Here is a 24,254-nt window from a genome sequence, read left to right as displayed (position 1 = left end):
ATTTGTATGATGTCCAGTTAAGTATTTGTTCATTTTTACTATAAAGGCTATAATAGCTACAGAAAACAGAAAATACAGAAGGTAGCTATTACTACTATGGATATGCATAACTGCATTCAGCATTTTGTGATGTTCCAATTCTGATCTGACTTTTCTGGTAATTAATAACTCCTCACTGCCTACTAAGTAAACTTGCATGAAGATTTGACAGGTAGCTGCAACTGTTTTATAATATTTATGTTATCTCTATAATATCTGTTACATTAGTAAAACCTTACTGATATAATCCATCATCTGGATACTGGTATTACAATTGGAAAAACACTCTTGATCTAATTCACATTTACACTATAGACTGTTTTACTGAAGTCTGAAAAAGTAAAGGTGTCTCTAAAAGATTCAATCTTAAAGTCAGCATAGGCAGAAACCACAACCATAGCATTTGGGGGACTGCAGGGCTCAGGAGTGGTGTTCCTTCAGATGTCTGAGAGCTGCAGCCTTGGAGTGTCCCGAGAGGGGTTTGGAGGCAGACACGGTACAGGAGCCAGGTGCATCCAACCCAGGCAAGACCTTGGGGATGGAGAGAGGAGACACAGGAGTCAAGGAAGGAGAGTCTTTTGCATGGGAAAAGGCTGTGTCAGTCTTGAGAGCCCCCACATCTCTAGGAATTCCCTTCTGCAGCATGTGAGGTGCAGCATGGTCATGAATTGGAGGGGTTAGGGTAGAGCCTGCAGGCCTTACTGCTCCAGGTCTTAGAAGGTTACTGTTATTTTAATTGTTGTTATTATTATTATTTATAGTAGTAGTAGTGGTAGTGGTAACAGTGCTGTTGTTGTTGTTATCATTATCACTGTGGAGTTTTTTGAGGCAAAGCCTAAATCAGCCTTAAAGTGAACAGAACAGAGCTCGTTATCTCTGCTGTGGCTGGTGCATGGGGTCCGTCTAGAGTTGATCCAAGAAGGAGGTGGAGATGGGGGGGTGGGCGTTCCCATCTTCATCATCCCACCCCTTCCCATCCCATTCCTGTTCCAGGGTTCAGGGCTGCGCTATCCACAGACTTCACAGACTAGCACCCCGAGGAGTGCCTCAGGTACACCCTGGGGAGGCAGCAACTTACTGATTCCCAGCTTTTCCCCCTTCAGCCATACAGTAGGATGTGCTTGTCACCTCTGGGTTTGTGGGAGTCCACAGCCCCCATTGGAGCCAACTGCCTCTCTGGGGTTGCAGGTTATCCTGCCAGAACAGGACACAGCCAGACTCCCCGGGGTGGTGCAGAGCAGGGTTGCCCACCTGCTTCTGGGCATTCTGGTGGGAGGTAGTGTTCCCAGGCACCGGAGGAAGAAAAAGGGAGAAGCCACAGAGCTGGAGGATACTTGTGTTTCAAGAGGAAATAGCACCTTCCACAGAGAGCAGAGGAAGCTCAAGATGTGAAACCCCAGTGGGAAGAACCCCCTGAAGTTACAAGCAGCCAAGCAGAGGGTGTGCAGGAAAGCAAGCACTTCTAAGTGGTGAGGAGAGGACTCCATTGGGAGATCAAACCAAGAACAGACCCTTCCTGCCATGAGGAGCACAGAGCTCCCAGGTCCCCTCTGCTGTCAGGACATTCAGTGGCCTAACGTGTGTCAAAGCCAGAGGAGAGAAAAACAGAGGAAGCATTTCAGGCATAATAACAACAAGAGCACTTTCTCTTCCCCACTTCTACCTTTGCTGCCTGCCCCATGGACTCATTTCTGACAGCTCTGCTCTCTCTGGGCTGGGAAGTGGTTTTCTGACTGTCACTCACTAACAGGAGTGTCTGTCTCAGTATGCACCTCAGGTATGTTGTCCTCACTGCCTCCCTGAGGCAATGGCTAGGTAAGTATGGGTTTTGCCTCGAGGCACAATTCCTGTTTTCTCCAGGAAACTCTCATTACCCTTACCAGGTCACTGCAGGCCACTGCTCTTGAATAATGGGAAAACGCTGGGAAATCTCAGCTCACAGAGGTGTTTTTGCACCAGCTTTCTCAAGGTGCTGCTACTGCTGGCAAAGAAAAGGGGAGACAGGGCAGGGACTCATCCTCCCCATTCTCTTCAGACAATTCTCTCCTGCCTTTCTTTCCCCTGCTGCCCATCTTTCTCTGCCTCTCTCTTCTGACCCTTCCTGGGACCAGTGTTTTACAGCTATTTCACAGCTATTCTACAAACCACATTTCTGTCTTTGCAACATGAAAGACTGATCTTATCAAAGTTGATGAATGGACGTGCAAGCTCTCCTCCAGTTAACATCATTAGGGAGTCCCAGTCTCCCTGCCAACTGGCACCTGCAAGGCAGCATGCTGTGGCCAGCAGTCTCCTTCAACAAGTCAACACTGCCAGGGTTTCCTTTTCTGTGTGTACTTGGGCACCCAGGAGTCATCTGAGATGACAGGGAATGGGGATCAAGATGGATCTTTTCTTAGCAGCCTCCCTAGTTCCCTCACCCTGCTGGAGGTGTCCTGGTCCAAGCATGTGAGGGCCAGGATTGACAGTGTGTTCCCTGGGCAGCAGGAGAAGAAGGAGCAGGGGCACAGCAGAGCTCTCCTCCAGGGGCATCCTGGCAGGAATGGATGGGTGTTATAGGGCTGTGGAATCTACACTGAGCCAAGGACTTTGAGCCCCTGCCCCAACGTCCTCGTCACCCTGCTGTCCCCAGCCTGGGGATCCTGTTGCAGAGCAAGGGAGAGGGAGCCTTCTTCCCTGAGGGTTTTGCATCCTGTCTTGACTGGTGTCCTGAAGCCTTTCCCTGTGCAGTCACTGACCCTTGCATTCCTCCAGGTGCCATGACCCAGACCCTCCTCACGTCCTAAGAGGGACTAGTGCCAGTGGAGGAGACAGGCACCTTGCAGATCACCTAGATTTACCAGACCGCCTTACTCTGGTAACCAGCACAGCAGAGGCCAGGTCTCAGCTGGTCTCCTATCAGGCAGCTGCTGGCCTCAAGAAGAGGGGCTGATTCACCACATTGCTGAACACCAGGGGTAGATATGCCTCTTCTAGCTGGAGGAAGTCAAGGCCATCCATACGACCTTGTACCTCTGTTACATGCAAGAGAGCCTGGTGCACGCACATTCCTTGGCTGTGCAGGAACCTGGGGAAGGAAGGGGGTGTCTCTGTGCAAGGCTGAGCTCCAGTGGGCTCTCCCTTGCTAGTGCCAGCTTTCCTCCACATCCAGGGATCTCCAGTCAAAGATCCTCTTTCTGAAAGCTGTGGTGCCAGTGGCTTTCACTGTGAAGCAGGGAAAAAGCCTCTGCTGTGCAAATGTTCTCCCCACACTCCAGGACAGGACCACACTGCCCACACCCTTTTTGCACGGAGCTGGTGGGCTGTTCTGCTCTCTGTGTGGCACCAAGGGCTGGAAAAACCCAGTCAGGGACTCCTGTGAGTCTTGAAGTCTCATAGAAAATACTGGGGGGTTGTCTGATTGTTTGTTTGCTCTTTGTTTGCTTGTTTCTGCACAGGACGTTTGCCTGGAGCCCAGTGAGGAGGGACCTTCTGAGACTGGGCATTGCTGGAAAAGCTAAAGGATGCCCTCACACAGCCTCAGCCAAGAACTGGATCCCTCAGCCCAAGGAGGGTGATACCACTGAGGTGAGGAGGAGCAAAGGGCAGAGAGCAAGGTTTCCCCTGTGACAATCTGCATGCAATTTCCTCCTGCTCAGTGCAGGAGGGCACTTGGCTGAAAACACCTCTTGCAGCAGGTATCTTTCCACCCAGCTGGTTCTGGAGGATAAACCCACGAGTGAGAGAGGATCCAGGCTCTGGCTGAACAATAGTACTTGCCACTGTGAAATCAGTGGCCTGCATCAGCTTCTGAATTCCTTCTCTTTGCCATTGCCACTGGCTTTAGCAGGTGAGACACCTTGTGCCACAGTAGCGGTTAGAAATGCTGGAGACGTCACAGCACCAGAGGGGATGGGGACTGCCAACGGCAGCAGAGGTGGAGGATCCCACTGTGGGAAGGAGCTGAGGATGGGTCTGGGCAGGACAACCACCATGGGAATGTCATGGTCAGTGACCACGGTGGAGTTCCTGCACTGCCTGACACAAGGCTTGTTGCAGCTGTTGACCAGTGGGGTGGGGCCACAGGGCTGTGTCAGGTGGCCTTTGTAACTTCCTGGCAGGGGACTACTGGCAGCTTTCAGGCTTGGGAGAGCAGAGTGCAGCTCACCATTTCTCCTGCCATGGCCTCAGCTCAACCGTGAGACCCTGAAGTCCGTGGGAGTGGAGGGCTGTGAATGGGAGTGGTTGTGCAGAAAACCTGCCTGCTGCAACTCCTGCTGAGCATCTTAGCAAAAGGCCCTGCATGAGAGCTGATGAAGGATCCCTGTTGGAAGCATTCATGGGAAGAGATGAAGAGTGGGTAGCCTTTGTGCTTGCCTAGGTAGTGAGGTCCTGGGACACAGGGTGGCACAAGCAGTCAGAGGCTGTGTATGGGGACGAGTGAAGAGAGGGACCCGCTGTAAAAAACAGGGCTCTGATGGGCTCTCTTTCCCCCAGCAGAGAGAGGGAGTGTTTCTGTGTCTGTGCGAGGAGCTGCTGCAGTGGGTGCCGTTCTCGGAGATGTTTCCCTTGAGGAGCCTCATCTGTGTGGGAGAGGAGGGAAAGAAAAACTGCTGTGGGGATACTGAGCCGGACAGCTGTGTCCAGGCACCTCTGTCTGTGCCTAGTGCTACCTATGTCCAGATAATCCGCAGGGCCCAGGTTGGCATGGGTAGGTGCAAGGATTCCTTCTTGATCTCCTGTGGAGCTGGTGCAGATGCCTGTGTCTGGCTGGGTGCTGGATGACAGGAGACAGCAGAGACGCTTCTCCCTTGCTGGGAGATGGTTTGTCTGGTTGCAACTTCTAGGAGGGACAAAGAGATGGATGTCTGCAGCAGCCTCCTTCCTGTCCTTTGGACTGGACACAGCCTGCCTGAACTGCCTGTTAGGCTCCTACACAAATGCTGGTGCTGGCCTTGAGTGTTCAGCTCTTGGTCAGCCACTAGGGAGCCTGGGAGAGAGCAGTGATTGCACCGATGGTCCACTCCAAGGATGGTGGGTATGCTGTAGACACGAGGCCATCATCTCTCTAGACATCCTTGCCACAGAAATCTCAGCCCTACTGCTGAGCTCTGCTCTCCACGGCATACTAAGCGAGGCCATGCAGTCACTGTCCATGCAAACACAAGTCCCCACTGCCAGGTTCTCTAGCTTGCCTACATTTGCCTTCCCAGGTCCATTCTGGCACTCCCACTGCAGCTCTGTGCTTCCTCTCAGTCACCTCCCAAACCTCATCCCTCCCAGAAGTGCAGGGTCCCAACTGCCTGTGGGGATTTCCAGGAGAGGTGTTGTTCCCAGGCAGCAGAGGACGGAAAGGGTAGAGTGGGGGAGGTGAGGAACCTCCAGTGGGGAAAACCCCTGAAATCCCCACAGCACCAAGCAGCAGTGTGCAGAAGAGCATGCATTTCTAGCTGGGGAGCTGAGGATGCCACTGGGACATCGGGCCAGGAACAGCCACTTCCTACCATGGGGAACCCAATGCCCACAGGCCCCCTCATTGTGAAGACATTCAGCAGGCTGTTGCCTGAGGAGCAACACGTGTCTCTGCCAGAAGGGGGAGACCTGCAGGCGGCATGTGTCAGGCATGATAAGAACAAACATTTTCTCTTCCCTCTGTCCTCCTGTGCTCCCCTCTCAGCGTCATTTCCGTCAGCTCAGCTCTTTCAGGGCTGCCAGCTGGTTTTCTGACTCTCTCACACAGAGACGGGAGGCTCGGTCTCAGCATGTACTTCAGCTACCTCGTCCTCACTGCCCTCCTGGGGAAATCACTGGGTAAGCACTGGCTTTTCTTCCCAGCATAGTCCCTCTTTTTCCTCAGGAAACCCTCCCACCCTCACCAGGTCTCTGAAGGGATCTGCTCTTGAACAGTGGACAAGTGTTGGGCAATACCAGATGACACAGGTGTTTTGCACCTGTGCTCTGAAGAGGCTGTTACTGCTGGAAAAGAAAAGATGAGACAGCAAAGAAATGCCTTGTCCCCTGATCATCCAACACCTCGTTCTCTAGCTTTTGTTTCCCCAGCCATGCACCTCTCTTCTCTGCCTCTTCTGTCCTTCTGAAGAAGCCCTGTGCTGTCTGCAGTCCGAAATTACTGCCTTGCAGCCCAGATATACAGGACTTTTCAAAGCTGATGAAGGCACTGGAAAGCGCTGATCCCACTGATGTTGCTAGGGGAGCCCAATCTCTCTCCTGGCTGGCACATGTAATGCAGCATGCCCTGGCCACCCTTTTCTTCCTGCAGGTCAGCACAGCCAGGGCTTCCTTTTCCCTCATTGCCCATGGCCGGGGAGGTGTGCAAGATGACAGGTGATGGAGAGCGGAATGGAAGTTTTTGCAGCCCATCCCGGAGCCCTCACCCCACTACAGGTGTTCTGGTGCCAGCACACGAGGGCCAGGCAAGACAACCTGTCCCCTGGGCAGCAGGAGGGAGAGTGGGGAGCTGGGAGCAGGGCCACAGCAAAGCGCTCTTCCAGCAGCATCCTGGCAGGAGGTGATGGGATTATCACACTGTGGGATCTGCACTGAGCTAAGAACACCAAGCTCCTGCCCCAAACCACTCCCTACCTTGCTGCAGAGCAAGGGAGAGGGAGCCCTCTTCCCTGGGAGTTTGCATCCTGAAGCCTTTTTCCCTCACAGTCACTGACTCCTGCTTTCTTCCAGATGCCATGGGCCAGGTCACCGTGACTCAGAAAGATGGTCTAGTCAGAGTGGAGGAGAGAGGCACTTTCCAGACCACCTGCACCTATCAGACCTCTTACTTCAGTGCCTTGCTCTGGTACCAGCAGAGGAGAGGCCAAGCCCCACAGCTGGTCTCATATCAGGCAGCATCTGGTCGCAAGGAATCTGGCCGATTCACCACACTGCTGAACACCACTGGGAAATACAGTCTCCTGCGGCTGGAGGAAGTCATGGTCTCTGATGCTGCCTTGTACCTCTGTGCTGTGCAAGACACCCTGGTGCAGGAAGCTGCCTTGACTGTGCAAAAATGGGAGGCACAGAGGAGGGCGGGGGATGTACCCTCCACTGCTCTCTCCACAAACACCACGGAGCAGCAGGCTCCCTGGGCCAGAGGGAGCTTGACTGCAGCTGAATGGTTATGGCACAGTCCCATCAGAGAGCTGCCCAGGGCACAGGCACAGGAAAGCAGACCCTGTCTCCCGAGCCCTCCTTTCCCTGTCCCTCCAAAGCTCACTCATCTGCTACTGCCTCTTTCAGGCCCCAGCAAGGACACTTTTACACCAGCTGGGAACCTTGCTTTTGTTACAGGGAACAATACTCAGAGGGCCTTGGCATGGCCGGAAGGCCCGACCTTCTGCTTCTCCAGGCCAGGACCCATCTCCTCTGCTCAGTGCTAGAGAGTTCAGAAGGATAAGCTTAGCTTTACGTACAGACTGAGAAAGGCTGAGAAATCCTGCCTGCCTCGTGCTCGCCATCCCTGAGTCGTTCTGCTGCCAATGGTGGTGTATGGGATGGGAGGCAGGTTCCTCATGGCCAGCTGATGCCAAGGGCACCCTTGCAGCTCACCAACCTGGTGCTGTGTCAGTCAGACCTGGGGCTGAACAGGTGTTGAAGCCGAGGGACATGGGTCCTCATGTCACTGTGCTGTGAAAGGAAGGACAGAGCCCCTGCGATGCACAAGGATGCACAGCTTATGACCGCTTTGGTGCTCAGCCATCAGGCCCTTCCTGTCCCTCACTGAAATCTGAGTCTGAGTGACCAGCAGCTGCTCTGAGAGGGAAGGGAGGTCTGATTCAAGGCCACACACCCCGGAAAAGATTGCTTTTATGTCGCAAGGGGCCTCAAGGAAAGACCCTGTTTGCAACAATGTCCGCGTGCAGTGTGTAAGCTCCCTGAGTGCATGTGCCCTCATGGAGGCTGGTCTGCCTGGGCTCAGGTCCAGCTTACACATGGCACAGTTGAGGGCTGCCTGCCTTTCCTCAAAGGGCCTTGGAGAGACAGATCACTGCCAGGCAGCTCTGCTGGCAGGCCTCAGCCAGGGCTGACCAACCCTTCTCGTGGCAGCAGCTTGAAGCTGAGGCTCTAGTGCTGGGCCCCCAGCTGAGCTGCAGCTCCAGCTGCTTCACAGCCATGCCTGGTGACTGGCCACGGAGCCCGCTGATCTGGAGTCAGTTTCTGACATGTGGAGGACTTCCCGTCTTGCCCTCGGACTGCCTCATCACTATGGACTTGTGCAGCAATCATGGGACTGTGCCATAGCCTGATTACCACCAGCAGCCCTGATCCTGGCCCTGTCTTGCTCACTCACCTCCCTGGCTCGACCTCAGACTTTGCCACGCGGAGACCAGAGCCTGAGCCACGCAAAGCAAGGAGAGATGGAGACCATGGTCAAAGAGGCAGTAGAGGGAGGCAGTCAAGATGGGGAATGCTGAAAGATGGTGACTCCTGGAAACAGGACATAGCCTCCTGCTTTACCTGCAGGCCTGCAACTTCAGAAGAGGTGTAGTGGCCTGGGCACTGATGGGGACAAACCAGGGCTTCATTGGAAGGAGCTGACCACAAAGCTTTTGTCTGTGTGAAGGAGGAAAGGCTTGTGATAGTCTGAAGAGACTCCCTCCTGTGGAGTCCAGAGGCACCGAATGGCTGAGCTGACCTGTTGTCTTGGGGGGCCAGTTGCTTGCCAAGGGTGAGGAGCCTGGATGTTGCAGAGGGCCTGCCAAGAAACTGCCAAGCCTTGTGTGGCCCTTGCACTATTCCCTCATGCTGCTCTGCCCTGTCAGTACCAGTGATGCTGTCACAGCTAATCATAAGCATATCAAGAGTGACAACATTGTTCTGAGGGTGAAGTGAAGGCTGTGGGGCCCCAGGGGGTGTTCTCCTCAATCCCTTTGGGAGGGGGAAAGGCTTGAGTAGAAGTGGATTCCTCCCACAGATCAACACTGGGCTGCATGGCTGGTGTTGGAGGCAGGGCTTTGGCTTCTGTCACCACTGCTCAGGGATGGGTTATACTTGACAAAGTGGGGGACAACTGCCTGTGTACAGAAGCTTGCTAACTTAGTGAGGGGACTTTGATGTTGGGATGGGGTCGGGGAGGTTCACCTTAACCTGAAGAGAAGCGAGGGAGCAAGGGGCAGAACGGATTTGTGTGGCAGACAGCATGAGAGGGGAGGCTCTGCCACTTCCCCTGTAAAAGCAGCACCAGCTGGGGGCCACCTCAAAGGCCCGTACGGGAGTCACATAGCATGGGGAAAAGGCAGGAGACCTTGGAAGTCCATGCACGGGTGCAGAGCTATGGCCTCTCTGGGGTTTTGGAGACCTGCTGGGATAACTCTTGTGGCTGCAGTGCTTCAGTGGAGGGAAAGAGGCACTTTTGGGAAAGATAGGGTGGGCATGGGTAGAGGAGGGGTTGTGATCTGTGGGAAAGAGTGGCTTGAATGCATGGAACTTTGCCTTGGGGTGGGGGTACAACAATGAAGAGAGCTGGTGGATGAGGATTAGAGGGCAGGCCAGCAGAGGTGATACTGAAGTCGATGTCTGCTGCAGACCTCCTGATCAAGAAGAGGAGACAGAGGAAGCTTTCTTTAGGCAGCAGGCAAAGCCTTACAGTCCTGGATCTTGGTACTCCTACTACAGGGGGATGATGTAAAGGTCAAGGGCAGCCTTGGCTGCCAGGAGCCTGAGCCTGTGGAGCTTGAGATCCTCAGAGGAGGGAGCAAGCTGAACAGCAGCATTTGGACTTGGGACTTCAGAAGAGCAGATCTGAAACACCTCAGGGAGCTGCTTGGCTCAGGCCATTCAGCTGTCCCAGGCTGGGGCTGGTGCTGTGCATGCTTGCTGGGCACTCTCCAGCTGGGCTGATGCTTTCTTCTTACTTCTCTGATGAAGGAGGTGTCAGCCTTTTCCTACCTCTCCTTCCTTTCCTCCTGTGCCCTGGGCTGTGCCAGAGGAAGGGGAGTGTCCAGTTCCCAAGGGTCACACTGCTGCCAAGGAAGAGATACTCATAGCAAACTTGACTGCACAGGTTTGCGTGTCCCCCCCCGCCCCCTCGCCCCCAAATGACACCTGTCAGGGACAGTGGAGCAGTCGAGGGGAAGCTGGGCAGTCACTACAACTTGCCCTCAGTGGCATGCCACAGTCGGACTAGAGTTTCACTGTAATTCCCTGTTGGCCCCTTCAGCTCATGCTGATCTCACTCATTGACGCCCTGAGGGAATTGCACCCCCCCCAGATATGCCTGTATGCACAGAGACCTATGAGCACTCAGAAACATGCACACATACACACACGCACGTGCATAAAAATATATGCCTGTGCACAACCATGCATATAGATGCAAACACAAACGTACTTGCCCACACACACTCACACACACCCACATTTGCACACACTCGCACATGCACTACTGCACAAACACACACGCAAATGCAGACATGCAGGTGTGACTATGTGCATGGACGTTGCCAGATGGGAAGGCACAGAAGCATCAACACACACACAGGCACAAGCACTGCTGAGAGGCAGGACTGGTGGGGCCAGCCTTCAGTCCCTCTGGGCAGCCTTAGGCAAGATGCTGAAAGAAAGCAAATCAGATCCTGCCCAGCGCTGCCAGATTTACCAAGCTGGAGAGATTTGAAGGTGGTCCAGTTGTTTTAGCACCACCAGAAGGGAACAAATCCCATTGAAGTCCAAGCTCTCGGCTCCTTTCCAGACATTTGGCCTATCCACCTGCCAAGCCTGTGCCTGAGGGCCAAAGGAAAAACTAGAAAACCTCCCCATTACTGCAGCCTCATGGGTTCCCCATGCAAAAAGTAAAAAAGGGAGAAAAGGGAAAAAAAGAAAAATCTACAGCCTTCCAGACTCCTGCCTCTCCTTAGTGATCTCCCCAGGAGAGACTTGGGGGCCTGGGACCAGCCACAGCAGCTCCTGTGCAGGGGGTGGTGTTTCAGTTCTCACCATGGCAGCTGAGGCAGCCGAGGCGTGTGTGCTGGGGACAAGCCAGGATGCCTGCAGGCTGCAAATGCTGCAGCCAGGACTCCAGAAGCAGAGTGCTGATGAAGCTGCCTCCAGACTCACCTTAAGGTAACTCAGCTCTCTTCAAAGGACAAAGACGTACAAAGGAGCAGGTGGCACTAAAGGGAGATTTCAAATGCCCTGAGCTAAGCCCAGCGTGTGCTGGTTCACACGGCTGATGAGAGCCGGCTGAGCTGCATTGCTGGGGAGTCTGTCTCCTCCTCTGCTTTGGGCACTGGAGTGGTCTCCAGAACCACAGGAGTGGTGGTGGGGGGACGTGCCCAGTGCTGTGCAGGCCCCAGAAGGACAAGCCTTGTGCCCTGAGAACCTGCCAGCAGGAGGGCTCCCACCTGGCCTACAAAGCTCCCATTTCAGATGCCCGCATCCATGATCCGCTAAGCCCCTGCAGGGCGCTCCAGCTCTCAGCTGAACTCTCCCCCCTCCCTCTGCCAACCCACCATCAGGAAACAAGGGGCCAGCTAGGGAAGCTTCTTAGAAACCCTCTCAAGAAGCAACAGTGGCATTGCTCAGCCTAAATCAGCTGCCCATGCTCTCATTAGCTACAGGGGTGCTGCAGGACATGTGCATCCTGCTTTTGCAAAGCCTGTGTGGATCGAGCATTTCCATCAGTGACCCATAAGCTCCGCAGGTGCTGCTACAAATCCTAGGTTACCAAGCTTGGCCCCTCTGTGGCTGCTGTGTATGATGCCGGCAATGTTTATGGCCTGCTGTTCAGAGCACTGCATTGCACAGGCTACACTCGTCTGGTGTGGCGTACCTGACTGCCACTTTTGGGTGCCAGGCGACTGGGCTAGGACTGGAGTGCCCTGGCAAGGTTGCCTGCCCAGCTGTGCTGTGAGCCTGGGGAGGAAATGCCCAGCTAAGGTGTGTGTGGGAAAAGAGAAGCTTCAAAGTTCCGGGATGAACAGATCTCTACAAGGCTGGAGCTGGAGCTTGGAGAAAGGCAGGAGAGAGGTGGGCTGCCAGTCACCTCCCAGAAGTGAAGGGTCTCACCTACCTCTGGGGATTTCTGGGAGAGGTGTTGTTCCCAGGCAGCAGGGGAAGGCAAGGGTAGAGTGGTAGAAATAACGGTGACTACTGCTCCCAGCAGAAATAGCACCATCTCAGGGCAAGGTGAGGAACCCCAAGTGGGGAAAGACCCTGAAATCCCCACAGCACCAAGCAGCAGCATGCAGAAAACATGCATTTGTAGCTGGGGAGGTGAGGACTCCACTGGGACATCAGGCCAGGAACAGCCACTTCCTACCATGGGGAACCCAGAGCCCGCAGGCCCCCCTCATTGTGAAGACATTCAGTGGGCTCTTGCCTGAGGAGCAACATGTGTCACTGCCAGAAGAGGGAGACCAGCAGGTGGCATGTTTCAGCATGATAAGAACAAACATTTTCTCTTCCCTCTGTCCTCCTGTGCTCCCCTCACAGCATCATTTCCGTCAGCTCAGCTGTTTTGGGGTGGGGAAGTGGTTTTCTGACTCTCTCACACAGAGATGGGAGGCTCGGTCTCAGCATGTACCTCAGCTACCTTGTCCTCGCTGCCCTCCTGGGGAAATCACTGGGTAAGCACTGGCTTCTACTCTTGGCATAGTCCCTCTTTTTCCTCAGGAAACCCTCCCACCCCGACCATGTCTCTGAGGGGATCTGCTCTTGAACAGTGGACAAGTGTTGGGAAATACCAGATGACACGGGTGTTTTGCACCTGTGCTCTGAAGATGCTGTCAGTGCTGGAAAAGAAAGGAAGAGACAGCAAAGAAGCACCTCGTTCCCTCATCATCCAAGACCCCCTTCTCCAGCTTTCCTTTCCCCAGCCATCCACCTCTCTCTGTCTCTCTCTTGTGATGCATCTAGCTCAGTATTTCAATGACATGTCACTGCAGAAGTTCTCTGCTGCTTGCAGTCCCAAATTACTGCCTTGGAACCCAGATATATAGGACTTTTGAAAGTTGATGCAGGCGCTGGAAAGCTCTCATCCCACTGATGTTACGAGGGTGTCCCAGTCTCTCTCCTGGCTGGCACATGTAATGCAGCATGCCCTGGCCACCCATTTCTTCCTGCAGGTCAGCACAGCCAGGGCTTCCTTTTCCCTCTTTGCCCACGACCGGGGAGCTGTGCGAGATGACAGGTGATGGAGAGTGGGATGAAAGTTTTTGCAGCCCCTCCCCAGAGCCCTAACCCCACTGCAGGTGTTCTGGTGCCAGCACACGAGGGCCAGGCAAGACAACCTGTCCCCTGGGGATCTGGAGGGAGAGTGGGGAGCTGGGAGCAGGGCCACAGCAAAGTGCTCTTCCAGCAGCATCCTGGCAGGAGGTGATGGGATTATCATGCCTCGGGATCTGCACTGAGCCAAGAACACCAAGCTCCTGCCCCAAACCACTCCCTACCTTGCTGCAGAGCAAGGGAGAGGGAGCCTTCTTCCCTGGGAGTTTGCATCCTGAAGCCTTTTTCCCTCACAGTCACTGACTTCTGCTTTCTTGCAGATGCCATGGGCCAGGTCACCGTGACTCAGAAAGATGGTCTAGTCAGAGTGGAGGAGAGAAGCACTTTCCAGACCACCTGCACCTACCACACATCCAGCAGTATTGTGACACCGGCTGTGCTCTGGTACCAGCAGAGGAGAGGCCAAGCCCCGCAGCTGGTCTCATATCAGGCAGCATCTGGTCGCAAGGAATCTGGCCGATTCACCACATTGCTGAACACCACTGGGAAACACAGTCTCCTGCGGCTGGAGGAAGTCGTGGTCTCTGACGCTGCCTTGTACCTCTGTGCTGTGCAAGACACCCTGGTGCAGGAAGCTCCTTTGACTGTGCAAAAACTGGAGGTGGGGAGGAGGGCGGGGGTGCATCTGGGCAAGGCGGAGCTCCAGTGAAGTGGCCCTCAGCTCTCCCCTAGCATCACGATTTCCCCTGAGCACCCAGGGATCTGCAGGCCAAGCTCCTCTTTCTGAAAGGGGCTGGTGTCCGTGGCCTCACAGGAAGGAGAAGCTGGTGAGGCAACCTCTGCCATGGAAGGGTTTTCCCTCTACACTCCAGGATGGGACTGCACTTGCCATGGGCTATGCAGGGAGCATATGGGCTCTTGAGATCTGACCTCTTGGCAGAGCACCAGGGCTGGGAGGAATCATTCTGGGTCTCATCCAAGTCTTGCAGTCCCATTCCAAACTCCTTGTTCATTGTCTGCATGGCACATTTGCCCAGATCACTGACAGGATGGCCCTTCCCAGACTGGGTGTTTCTGAGGGAGCTAAGGGACGGTGGCTTGCTGTTTCAGCAGGAACTGGAGCCATGATCCGTGAGGAGTGGGAATCTCTTGGTGTGGGGAGGAGCAATGGACAGGGGCCACGGTTTCCTGGTGCATTTGCCAACCCCAGTGATAATTAACTTGCATTTTCCCCCACTTACATGCATGTTGACCACAGAGTGTGTGTGTGTGTGTGAGGAGCGGGGTGACTCTTGTTCTGTATGCCAGCAGCTGTTGCAGATAGTATATCTTCACGCTGAGGGTTGGAATGAGGGCTGTTTCAAGCCCTGGGGGCCTGAGCAGTTCCACAGAGGGCAGTTTGCTGGCAGCGCCTGCAGAGGTGAGGGGAGAGGAGCTGCGGGGTGGAGCTGGGAGCAGAAGCAGAGAGATCTCAGATGGGGAAACTGTCCAGGCAGTTTGCCAGCTTGAAAATATTGACTGCACTTTATGCATAGAAATTGTATTCAGAGCAAAACGCAGGAAAGCAAAGCCCCCATGTTTCATGTCATCAGGAGAAAGAGGATTTCCCCAGCAGAGGAAAACAAGCAAACCCCTCACTCACCAGCCCTCTGAGAACCTGTTAGTGGGAAATGGGGGTGTGGGGGGGAATCTTCTCTTTGTTTGCCTAAAAATGTTGCTTTGTGAAGGAAGCACTGACCTGGTCTGGAGAAACCTGGACTGGTCCTCCATGTGTGTGAGTGGCTCTGGCTGAGCAGCAGAGCTTGCCCGCAGCACCTCTGGCTGGGTCTGGAAACAGCCTGCTTTGGGCAGTCCTTGTAGGTCTGTGAGCAACAAATACTGGGAAGAGATGGGTGTATCCAGCCTGGTGGGAACAGGAGCACGTGTGTGCACACGCCAGGTTTTACCGCACTGCTTGTGGAGCTGCTCTGTGTTTGGGGACAGGCGTCAGCCAGGCAGGGTGTGTGCAGCTGGTGAGATTTTTGCTGCTGGCTCAGGAGATCCCTGGGGAAGAGTGTGCCAGGGTGAGGAGCAGAAAAGAGCTGTGCTGCTCTGTTCCTGTGCATGGCAGTCCTTGAAGAATGCAGTGCTTGTGAAATCCCATCTCAGCTAGCCTGCCTAAGAGCATGAGGAGCTAGCCATAGGTATTCATCTTTCTGAATCTATGGCACAACTCAAGGCATGATCCTCATGTCAGGAGTAAATACAGGTTCACAGCAAACAATCACTCCTAGATAAGAGACTGTACTCAAATGTGAGGTTTTAGAAGTAGAAAGAGTATCTATCATACGAAGAGTATGCTGGATCCCCTTGTGATCTGGACTGACTCCTTGGCAACCACCAGAGTCTGAGGGGTCCTTTACTGAACAAGCGAACAAGACCCCATCTGGGAAGAGATTGTCCCTGTGTCAATCCCTAAGTAAGTCTTTGGCAATTTGACCTGGGCAGGTAATTTCTCTCCTCCCACCAGCGTACTGTTTCTCTCAAACAGAATGAGCGTGTTGTTTCCAAGCACAGCTACCGTCTATGTACATTCTACATAGAGGTTATTGGGACTTTTTATCTACTAGTCCATTTCAGAGATGCCACACCTCTAAGTCAAAGGAGTATGCCATTTCTGTACTGTGCAGTGCTTCCAAGGCACTGTTCACATGCCTCTGGATCAGGATACCAGGAGTCTGTGGAGAGAAGCCCCAGGAGAGGCATCAGATCTGCATCCCCTGCCAGGAGAACATCACTGCCAAATGCTGTTTCTGCATGCCGAAAGCAGCCACTGGGTATGCCCCAGGCCCCACAAAGTGATCAGGAACATTGGCTTTCCAACAATGGCCTTCCCATCTAAGAGCCATAACCTCACATGCCTCCACTTGGGGATTCCAGGAGTCTGGTGGAGAGAAGCCCCAGTAGAGGCATCAGATCTGCATGCCCTGCCAGGACAACATCACTGCCAAATGCTGCTTCTGCATGCCCAAAGCAGCCTCTGGGTATGCCCCAGGCCCCACAAAGTGGTCATGAACATGGTCTTTCCAAGAATGGCCTTCTCACCTAACAGCCATAACCTCACGCTGGAAGGTAGTTCCCATTCACTGTATCTGTTTTTCCATGCTGTCTATTTTGTATGTAGCATGTCTGCTTTAGCTGTTGATGCTCCCTCAGGTGGCGACACAAGCCTAAATGCCAGCGGTGATTGTCTTTAGTGGAGTGAACAGGAGTGTCTTGATGAAACAAGCATGTCTGCCCTCTCTATCTGGACCCATAGAATGGGCAGTGCAGCCCCAGGCTTGGGGTATGGAAGGGCCACACAGGCAGCCCCAGGCACCGGGAGCACCATCCCATGCTGTGCTGCACCACAGCAATTCCCCCTCCAGCACCCAGGCAATGCTCCAGGAGCCCGGGCCACACCTGGACGCAGCTGAGCACCCTGCTGGGCTTGGCAGACTTGCCCAGGGCTGCAGCAGGGCTGCGCTGGATTTGGGGCTCCCACTTGCTGCCTCTTGCTGTGGCCAGAGGGACGCTGGGCAGTGCAGAGAAGAGAGCTGGGGGCAAGCTGGGCCGGTCCGCAGTGGGGGGATCCCAGCCCAGTGGCATGGCAGTTCCCTGGCTGCTGAGGGCTCATTGAGAGACACTGATTTAAAGGGCAGGTTGTTTGTTCTTAGGGGCTGAGACTGGGATCTCTGAGGCAGGGTTATGCAAATACAAGGTTACTAAGAGGTGGAGACTACAAATGATTGATGAAAAGCAGAGACTAAAAGCTCTTCTGCCTCACCAGGTGCTGTGGGCTCTCTCATGCCTACCTCAGGTGCCCTGCCTCAATGGGACAGGGCTGGGCACAGGTCAGCAGAGACTTCAGCAGAGACTATGTGTCACCAGAGTTTGACAGTGGGGAAGAATCCCTGTGAGCATCCAAACACAACAACTGTCAGCAGGGTCTACTTAGCTCTGCCCTCAGGTTCCGGTGGGAGGAGCAGGGCACAGAACCAGAGGGGAAGAGAGGGTGGGTGGAGGAAAGGAAAGGCAATGCCCCAAGGTTGTAAGAAGGGGCAGAGAGAGCCTGCACACACATAGGGGTGTGAAGCAGAGCAGATGATTTGCAGAAAGAGAGAAGCTGCTGTATGGGAGCTGGACCAGAGTCCTCAGATCATTGCCCCACTGTCAGCCTTGCAAGGACCAGAACAGGATGCCCTGATTCCCTCCTGCTGTCAGTGAGAGCTGAAAGCCATTGGCTTAGAGCACAGGGCTCTTGCCTGTGGCCCTGTCAAAAGGTGAGTGTTGCCCCAGCACAAGCAGAGCTTGAGGGGAGACATTGATGTGCAGAGTCAGAGACACCCTTCTGCCCCCACCATGCTCCCAACTCAATGTCTGGGAATAGCAGAGAAATGGAGTGCGGAAAGCATTCCAGAGTGGCCTACTTCATTCATCCTTGGGTGGGTTCCCACAGCTGCCAGAGCTGTGAGTGCCTTTGGTCCTTTTCTTCCTCCTCATCTGTGTGCTGATGCTGTCTGGGAATATCCTCATCCTGCTGGCTGTATATCGGAAACCAAAACTGCACCAGCCCATGCACTGGTTCCTCTGCCACTTGTCCTTGCTGCATGTGGCCCTCTCCTCCTTGGTGGTGCCTAACGCCATTGCCAGCCTCATGGCAGGGCACCAGGGTCTCATGTCTTTCCAGGGCTGTGTGTCTCAGGTCGTCTTCTTCTTCTATTTGCTGGGCTGCACCGAGTGCTTCCTCTACACAGTGATGGTCTTTCAGTGTGTCCTAGATGTCTGCCGGTGACTGTGGTATGGAGGACTCCTGGACTGCAGCGCCTGTGTGTGCCTGGTAGCAAGGCCCTGGCTGGTGGCTGCCTGCACTCCACCCTCCAACCCAAAGTCACTTTCCACCTCCCCTGTGGCCAAAGGGACTGCGTGGGATACATCTGCTGTGACATCCCCACCATGCTGAGGCTGGGCTGTGGGGACACCAGCCTTAACGAGAGAGTGACCTTCCTGGATGGGGGGTTCTTGTTGATGACCTGCTTCAGCCTCACCATCACCTCCCACTTGGGCATCATCACAGTGATGCTGAAGATGTGCTCTGCCCTAAGCAGAAGCCGTGCCTTCTGCACCTGCACTGCCCACCTCACTATGGTGACCACCTATGCCATGCTGCTGGTCTTCATCTAGCTGAGACCAGGGTGCCAGCACCCCTTTGGCAGCATGGTTGCTGCCTCCTACTGCATGGTGACAGCTCTGCTAAATGCCCTGGGACACATGCTGTGGAGCAAAGAGATGAGAGGTGCCCTCACCAGGCTGTCCAGCAGAATTAAAGGGCTGGGCCAGGTAAACAGACAACTTTCCTTCAGCAGGCAGCAAAGCATCCTACCTGTGCATTGCAGGACTCCTGAGTCCTGGTGCTGCCCCAGCAGAAGAATGGTGGTGGACCTCTGCGGTGTGTTTGGGGCTGGCGTTAGGACAGCTGGATGGAGGACCAGTATGCAGCAGGCCTGGGGACACAGGTCTGCTTCTCTTGTGTCACTTCCCTGAGTGTGATTGGCGGGGGCAGGGAAAAAGCAGGCTGTGGTATGACTGGGTGCACAAACACCTGCATTCACTTCTGAGGCTCCCAGAATGAGACCAAGGCCCCTCAGTTGCATGGTGTGATGAAGGACTAGCCTTACGGGCTTGTGCAAGGCTGTTTACAGCATGCGGAAGAACCTTTCCCTCAGGTAGGCTTTGTGGGGCTGTTTCATTTACTGCCTCAGCTGCACGCAATGTCCCCATGTGCCTCCTACCCAATCTGCAGGACCCAGCCTTCCCTGAAGGAGGCTTTGCTGCTTGGGGGGCTTAAGGCATCCCCTGGGCTCAGAGCCACAGCCTCCGATGACTCCTGCATCTCCTTGCCCTCTGGAGACATCTTGAGATCCAGGTCCCAGAGCTCTGGCCTTGATAGGTCTGTCACAGGCTCTGCTCTGGTATGCTCCGTCTGTGTGTGGTTAGACCACTCATCCACACAGCCCCATCCCACAGGTTGTCCTCAGGAGGCCTGTAAGTTGGTGCAGGCTCAGCTGTATCATCAGGGAAAGCGGCAGTTCTGGGTGGCAGAGGTCCATCCCCCCAGGAGAGAAGTGGAAGAAGGAAATGACCACAGCAGGATGCTGGCATGGAGACTCCTGAGGCAAGGCTTTTACTGTGCTGGGCACCACTTTGTCAAGTGCTTGGAGACCAGTGGGCCCAAAGGGGACAGGTCAACCCTTCCTACAAGGGGGCGTCCCACGAACTCTGCCAAAATGAGCCTGCTCCTTTTCCCTAAGGCGGGCAGGATGCCTTCTTTCTTGCCTCCTTTCCTGGCAGCACTTGGTACTACTGCACTTCTGAATCCCATAGCCATGCCTCTGCCAGGCTTTTACTAAGACACCCACCCTGAGCCCATAAGCCATATCAACCTTTCAGCTTGTGCTGAATCCTAAGCCTAGTTCTGCCTTCCAAATCCCCGTTACTTCAGCCAGATGCAGAGACTCTGTTTGTCCTCTTTTCTCATCTCTGTGCTCATCTTGCTGCAGAGTGGCCTCATCTTGGCAGCCATCCTCACTTACCCATGCTCCCCTGGGTCAACATTACCTGTGGAGACTGAGATGGTCCCTGCAAGTGAGGGGAGAAGTACTGTCTTTCCCACCAGCCTCTTCTGATTCCCCAGAAAGGAATCAGAGTGTTGTGTGGAACGTGACACCCTCTGGCCTGCCTGTATAGGCGTGCCAGCACAGTCTCAGAAAGGCATCAGAAGCAGAGGGGACAGACTCCCATCCAGCCCATGACGGACTGGTTGTCCTGAATGAAAACTGTCAGCTGTGGGTCCCTCCCTTGAGGACATGGCAGATGGATTTCCCGGTGTCATGAATGAACTGATCATAAGTGTTCCAGAGTGCTGCTCAGCTTAAGAGCTGTCTCACCACATCTTGCCCGTGCCCTGTGCAAAGACTGGCGCAGCTCTCACCCAGCGTTCTCTCCTCTTGCCAAGCACATGTGCAGAGTTCTCCACCCAGGGGCTTCCATTATAGCTAGCAGGCACCTTGGGCATTTGAACTGGGCAATTAAGAGTGGGGCAATTGAGAAACCAATGCACCCAGGCATTACCAGGCATGCAAAGAGTTGCAAGGGGAGGGCTCTGCCCAGTTGTCTTTGCTCTGACCTACCACCTGCTCCTCAGCCCAGGCAGGGCCCACCTTCACCTGGAAGAGACCACAGGGGCTGATTTTGTCCCTCTGACACCAACAGAGACCAAAAATGCAACCCACCACACCTTTGATTCCCCACTCTTGTCTGGGCTGCTGATTCCTTTTGGACACAGCAAAGCTATTCCAAACCACACAGTGTTTTGCCCTTCTGTAGAAACACAAACCAAAGTAAGCAAGGACACAATGGGGGACAGTACAAGGGCCAGTGTCAAGGCTGGGACAAGGGCAGTATCCAAGCCAGTGGATCATGAGCTACGCAGCAGCACCAGAAGGAAGTGGTGACTGATAGTACAATGACACCCTGCTGTGGGGGACGGAGGTGTCATGGTTTGTTGTGATCTCTCACATTAGAGGACAGTGTACCATATGAAGCAAAATTTATTTTTACAAACTCATTCTGGAAAGGAAAAAAAAAAGAAGAAGTAATTAACATGCAAAGAAGGGGTTTATCCCTTTGCTCTAGATTAGGCTGGGGACTGCCTGTGGGACAGGTAGAGAGAGGGAGATCCTGAGGGATATGGGCAGTGTGAGGAGCTGCAACTGCTTGGGCATGGGCGACTCACCCCCATGCTGAGACTGCTGGTCTCGGTGGGAGCAGCGGTGAGGCCTCGGTCTCTGGGAACTGCAAGAAGATACCCAGTGCCTGGAGCAATGATGCTTGGAGCAATGTGTCTGGAGATGGGGGCTATTCCCTGAATCATGGGCAGGAGGATCACGAAGAGACCTTTGCCTGCTGCCCTAGGCCCTGGATTCCTGAGTCCTAATCTGAGCACACCATTGCACTCAAGAGTTCCTCCTCTGCACCCAGTGGACCATGGACACTTGAGGGGTGCCAGCCTTTAAATCACTACCTTAAGCCAAGGGTGGAGGTCCAACAAGAAATTGTCAAGTATCATAGAAAGGAATAGTGAAAGAGCATTGATCGTGAAGCCAGGTGACCCTAGAACAAACTCAGGGAAGATCACCAGTAGAAATGAGCCATGGGGAGGCAGTGAGTTGTGGGACCCTGGCAAGCCCAACTTTCTGTGGGGACCATGTGTGCTGCTATCAGCCCAACACTGATCATCTATAAATTGCAGAGGGATGGCTGAAAAGTGGGGACTTCTTGCAGGGATGCACAGTAAAGAGTAAATGAAGGAAGTCATGACATGACCCAGAAGAGGGAAAGACCCTCTACCTGGATTGCACTGCCTTGTCTAGGGGAAGGTGATTTCCACAGCCCCAGCTGTGGAAGGCCACGTTCTCCCTCTGGGACTTCTCCTGGCAAAGGCCTCCGGTTGCTGGGGCTTTTGGTGCAGCCAATGCCCAAGAGCATCAGGCAAAGCCAGAGCAGCCCTCCTGGACTGAGAGGCACCCACCAGAGTCAGCTCACAGATGCTGCTAAGGGCAGAAGCAGGGTGCCAATTGTCTGCCCGTCAGTGGGATAGCAGCCAGAAGATTCCTGCAGCCTGGCTTTGGGGGTGCCTCAGGATCCAGAGGAGCAGAAGGCAATGAAGAAAAGGCAGAGAGAGGAGTGAGTGGAAGAAGGGGAAAATTAGGTCTTGGTCATGTTTTTAGGAGGCCCAGGCTGGCCCTTTCCAGCTAGCCATTTCCAGAGGAGGCAAGGATGGTCATGTGTGCTGAAAAGAATGGCTCGAAACACCGTTGTGTGTCCGGTTCCACGTTCTGAGTTCCTTGGTGGGTGCTTCTCTGGGTGTGTTCTCAGTGGCTTTAGGAGGGGGGACACCTTGTGCCAGAGTAGCTGCTGGAAATGCTGGAGAGGTCACAGCACCCAGAGGGGATGGGGACTCTCTCACAGCTGAGGATGCTGCCAACGGCAGCAGAGGTGGAGAATCCCACTGTGATATTCTGTGGGAAGGAGCTGAGGATGGGTCTGCGCAGGACAACCACCCCGGGAGGGGGCTCAATGGCAATTATGGAGTCCTGGCACTGCCTGACACAGGGCTCCTTGCAGCTGTTGGCCAGCAGGGTGGGGCCACAGGGCTGGCATGGCAGGCACTGGTGGCAGCAGGACATCTCTGGGGGCTGGAGGTGCAGAGGTGCATCTGCAAGAGAGGGCAGGGAGGGAGCAGAGAACATGAGTGCATGAGCAGCAACCTATGACCCTGTCCTGCAACAGTCAAGGCACCTGCTGGGTTGGGATTTGCAGGCTGTGCAGGGAACCACATGGGCTTCTTTGCCTCATCTTGCCAGGGCCCTGCAAAGAGCAGCCAGGCCCAGGGAGGCTTCTGCCTCGCCCGTAACCCAGGAGCCATCTCAGCCAAGCCCCAACCTCTCTCTGAGCAAGACCTTCTCTTCCCTTCCCTCTCCCATGACAAGGGGCTCTGAGCCTCAGCAGGGCACAGGCCCTATATCAGCTAAGACATCCACTGAGGTGAGACGTTGTTTTAGAGGAGGAGGAGGAGAGGTAAGGGCTTCTGACTCACCTGGTTTCCAAGGAGGAGGATGGGGGAGAAGCGGGAGAGTGAGAGAGTGAGGAGTCCGGCTGGCTTTTATCCTGGTCCTGCCCTGCCCCAGGCCCAGGGGCATGCTTTGCAGAGGGGACAATTTTCTAGCAAGCTCCTGTCCAATGCAAAACATCCCAGCTAATGAGATGGGCTGTGCTTTCCTTTCCTGTGTTGCTGCCTTTTCATTTCTCCGTTTCTGCCATGACCATTCCCCCTGTGAAAGCTTCTTCTGAGGACTCGGGTGAAAGGCGCAAGGACTTCCGGGGCAGGAACACGTCAGTGTGGTTGGAAGACTCAGCTCAAGTGGCAGAGGGGTCCAGTGCAGGCAGATGAAGTAAGCCTGGGTCACTCCTGTGGGGTTGCTTGCGGCCCTTTTTGCCACAAGGGGCTCAGCTCCTGCAATCCTCAGCTGGATGCCCAAGGGCTCCCATGCAGGAGGCTGTGCCACATCCTTCTCTCTCCCTCCCTCCCAGCTCACTCCACTGGTCACTTCTTGTCCCCACCCTCTGTGGGTGGGCTGTGCTGCAAGCTTTTGACCCTATGCTGCATACCACCACTGACCAGGACATTTTGTTGGCCTGTTTTGTCATGGAACCTGTCTGCAGAGTCTCGGAGAGAGTCCCCAAACAACACCATTAGCACGTTTGGGGCCTAGTCCTTCCCCAGTGTGATGCAGCCCTGCCCATCCAGGATGGTTGCCAGCATTTCCTCAGCTGAGTCCACAGGTGCTCATGCTTAGGCACATGCTCTTTTCTTGTGTGTGCTTGTGGGCATGCTGGATTTGTGTGAGTGCATGTGGGTGCACAGATTTGTGCATGATTCCACACAGGTGTGCATGGGCAGGTGCATGTCTGTCTGTACTTGCACATACTTGCTCCCTCCCTATGAGGGAATGTGCTGCTCCAGGCAGGGGCACCTTCCACTGCTCTATCCACAAACACCACAGAGCAGCAGGCTCCCTGGGCCAGAAGGAGCTTGACTGCAGCTGAATGGTTATGGCACAGTCCCATCAGAGATCTGCCCAGGGCACAGGCACAGGGATGCAGACCCTGTCTCCCGAGCCCTCCTTTCCCCGTCCCTCCAAAGCTCACACATCTGCTACTGCCTCTTTCAGACCCCAGCAAGGACACTTTTACACCAGCTGGGAACCTTAGTTTCCCTGCAGGTAAGAATACTCGGAGGGCCTTGGCATGGCGGTTAGGCCCCACCTCTGCTTCTCCAGGCCAGGACCCATCTCCTCTGCCCAGTGCTAGAGAGTTCAGAAGGATAAGCTAAGCTTTACATACAGGCTGAGAAATCCTGCCTGCCTCATGCTTGCCATCCCTGAGTGGATCTGCTGCCAATGCAGTGTTGGTGGTGT

This window comes from Dromaius novaehollandiae, chromosome 22, assembly GCF_036370855.1.
Source record: "Dromaius novaehollandiae isolate bDroNov1 chromosome 22, bDroNov1.hap1, whole genome shotgun sequence".
Classification (NCBI taxonomy): domain Eukaryota; kingdom Metazoa; phylum Chordata; class Aves; order Casuariiformes; family Dromaiidae; genus Dromaius; species Dromaius novaehollandiae.
Note: the sequence above shows the minus strand (reverse complement) of the source record.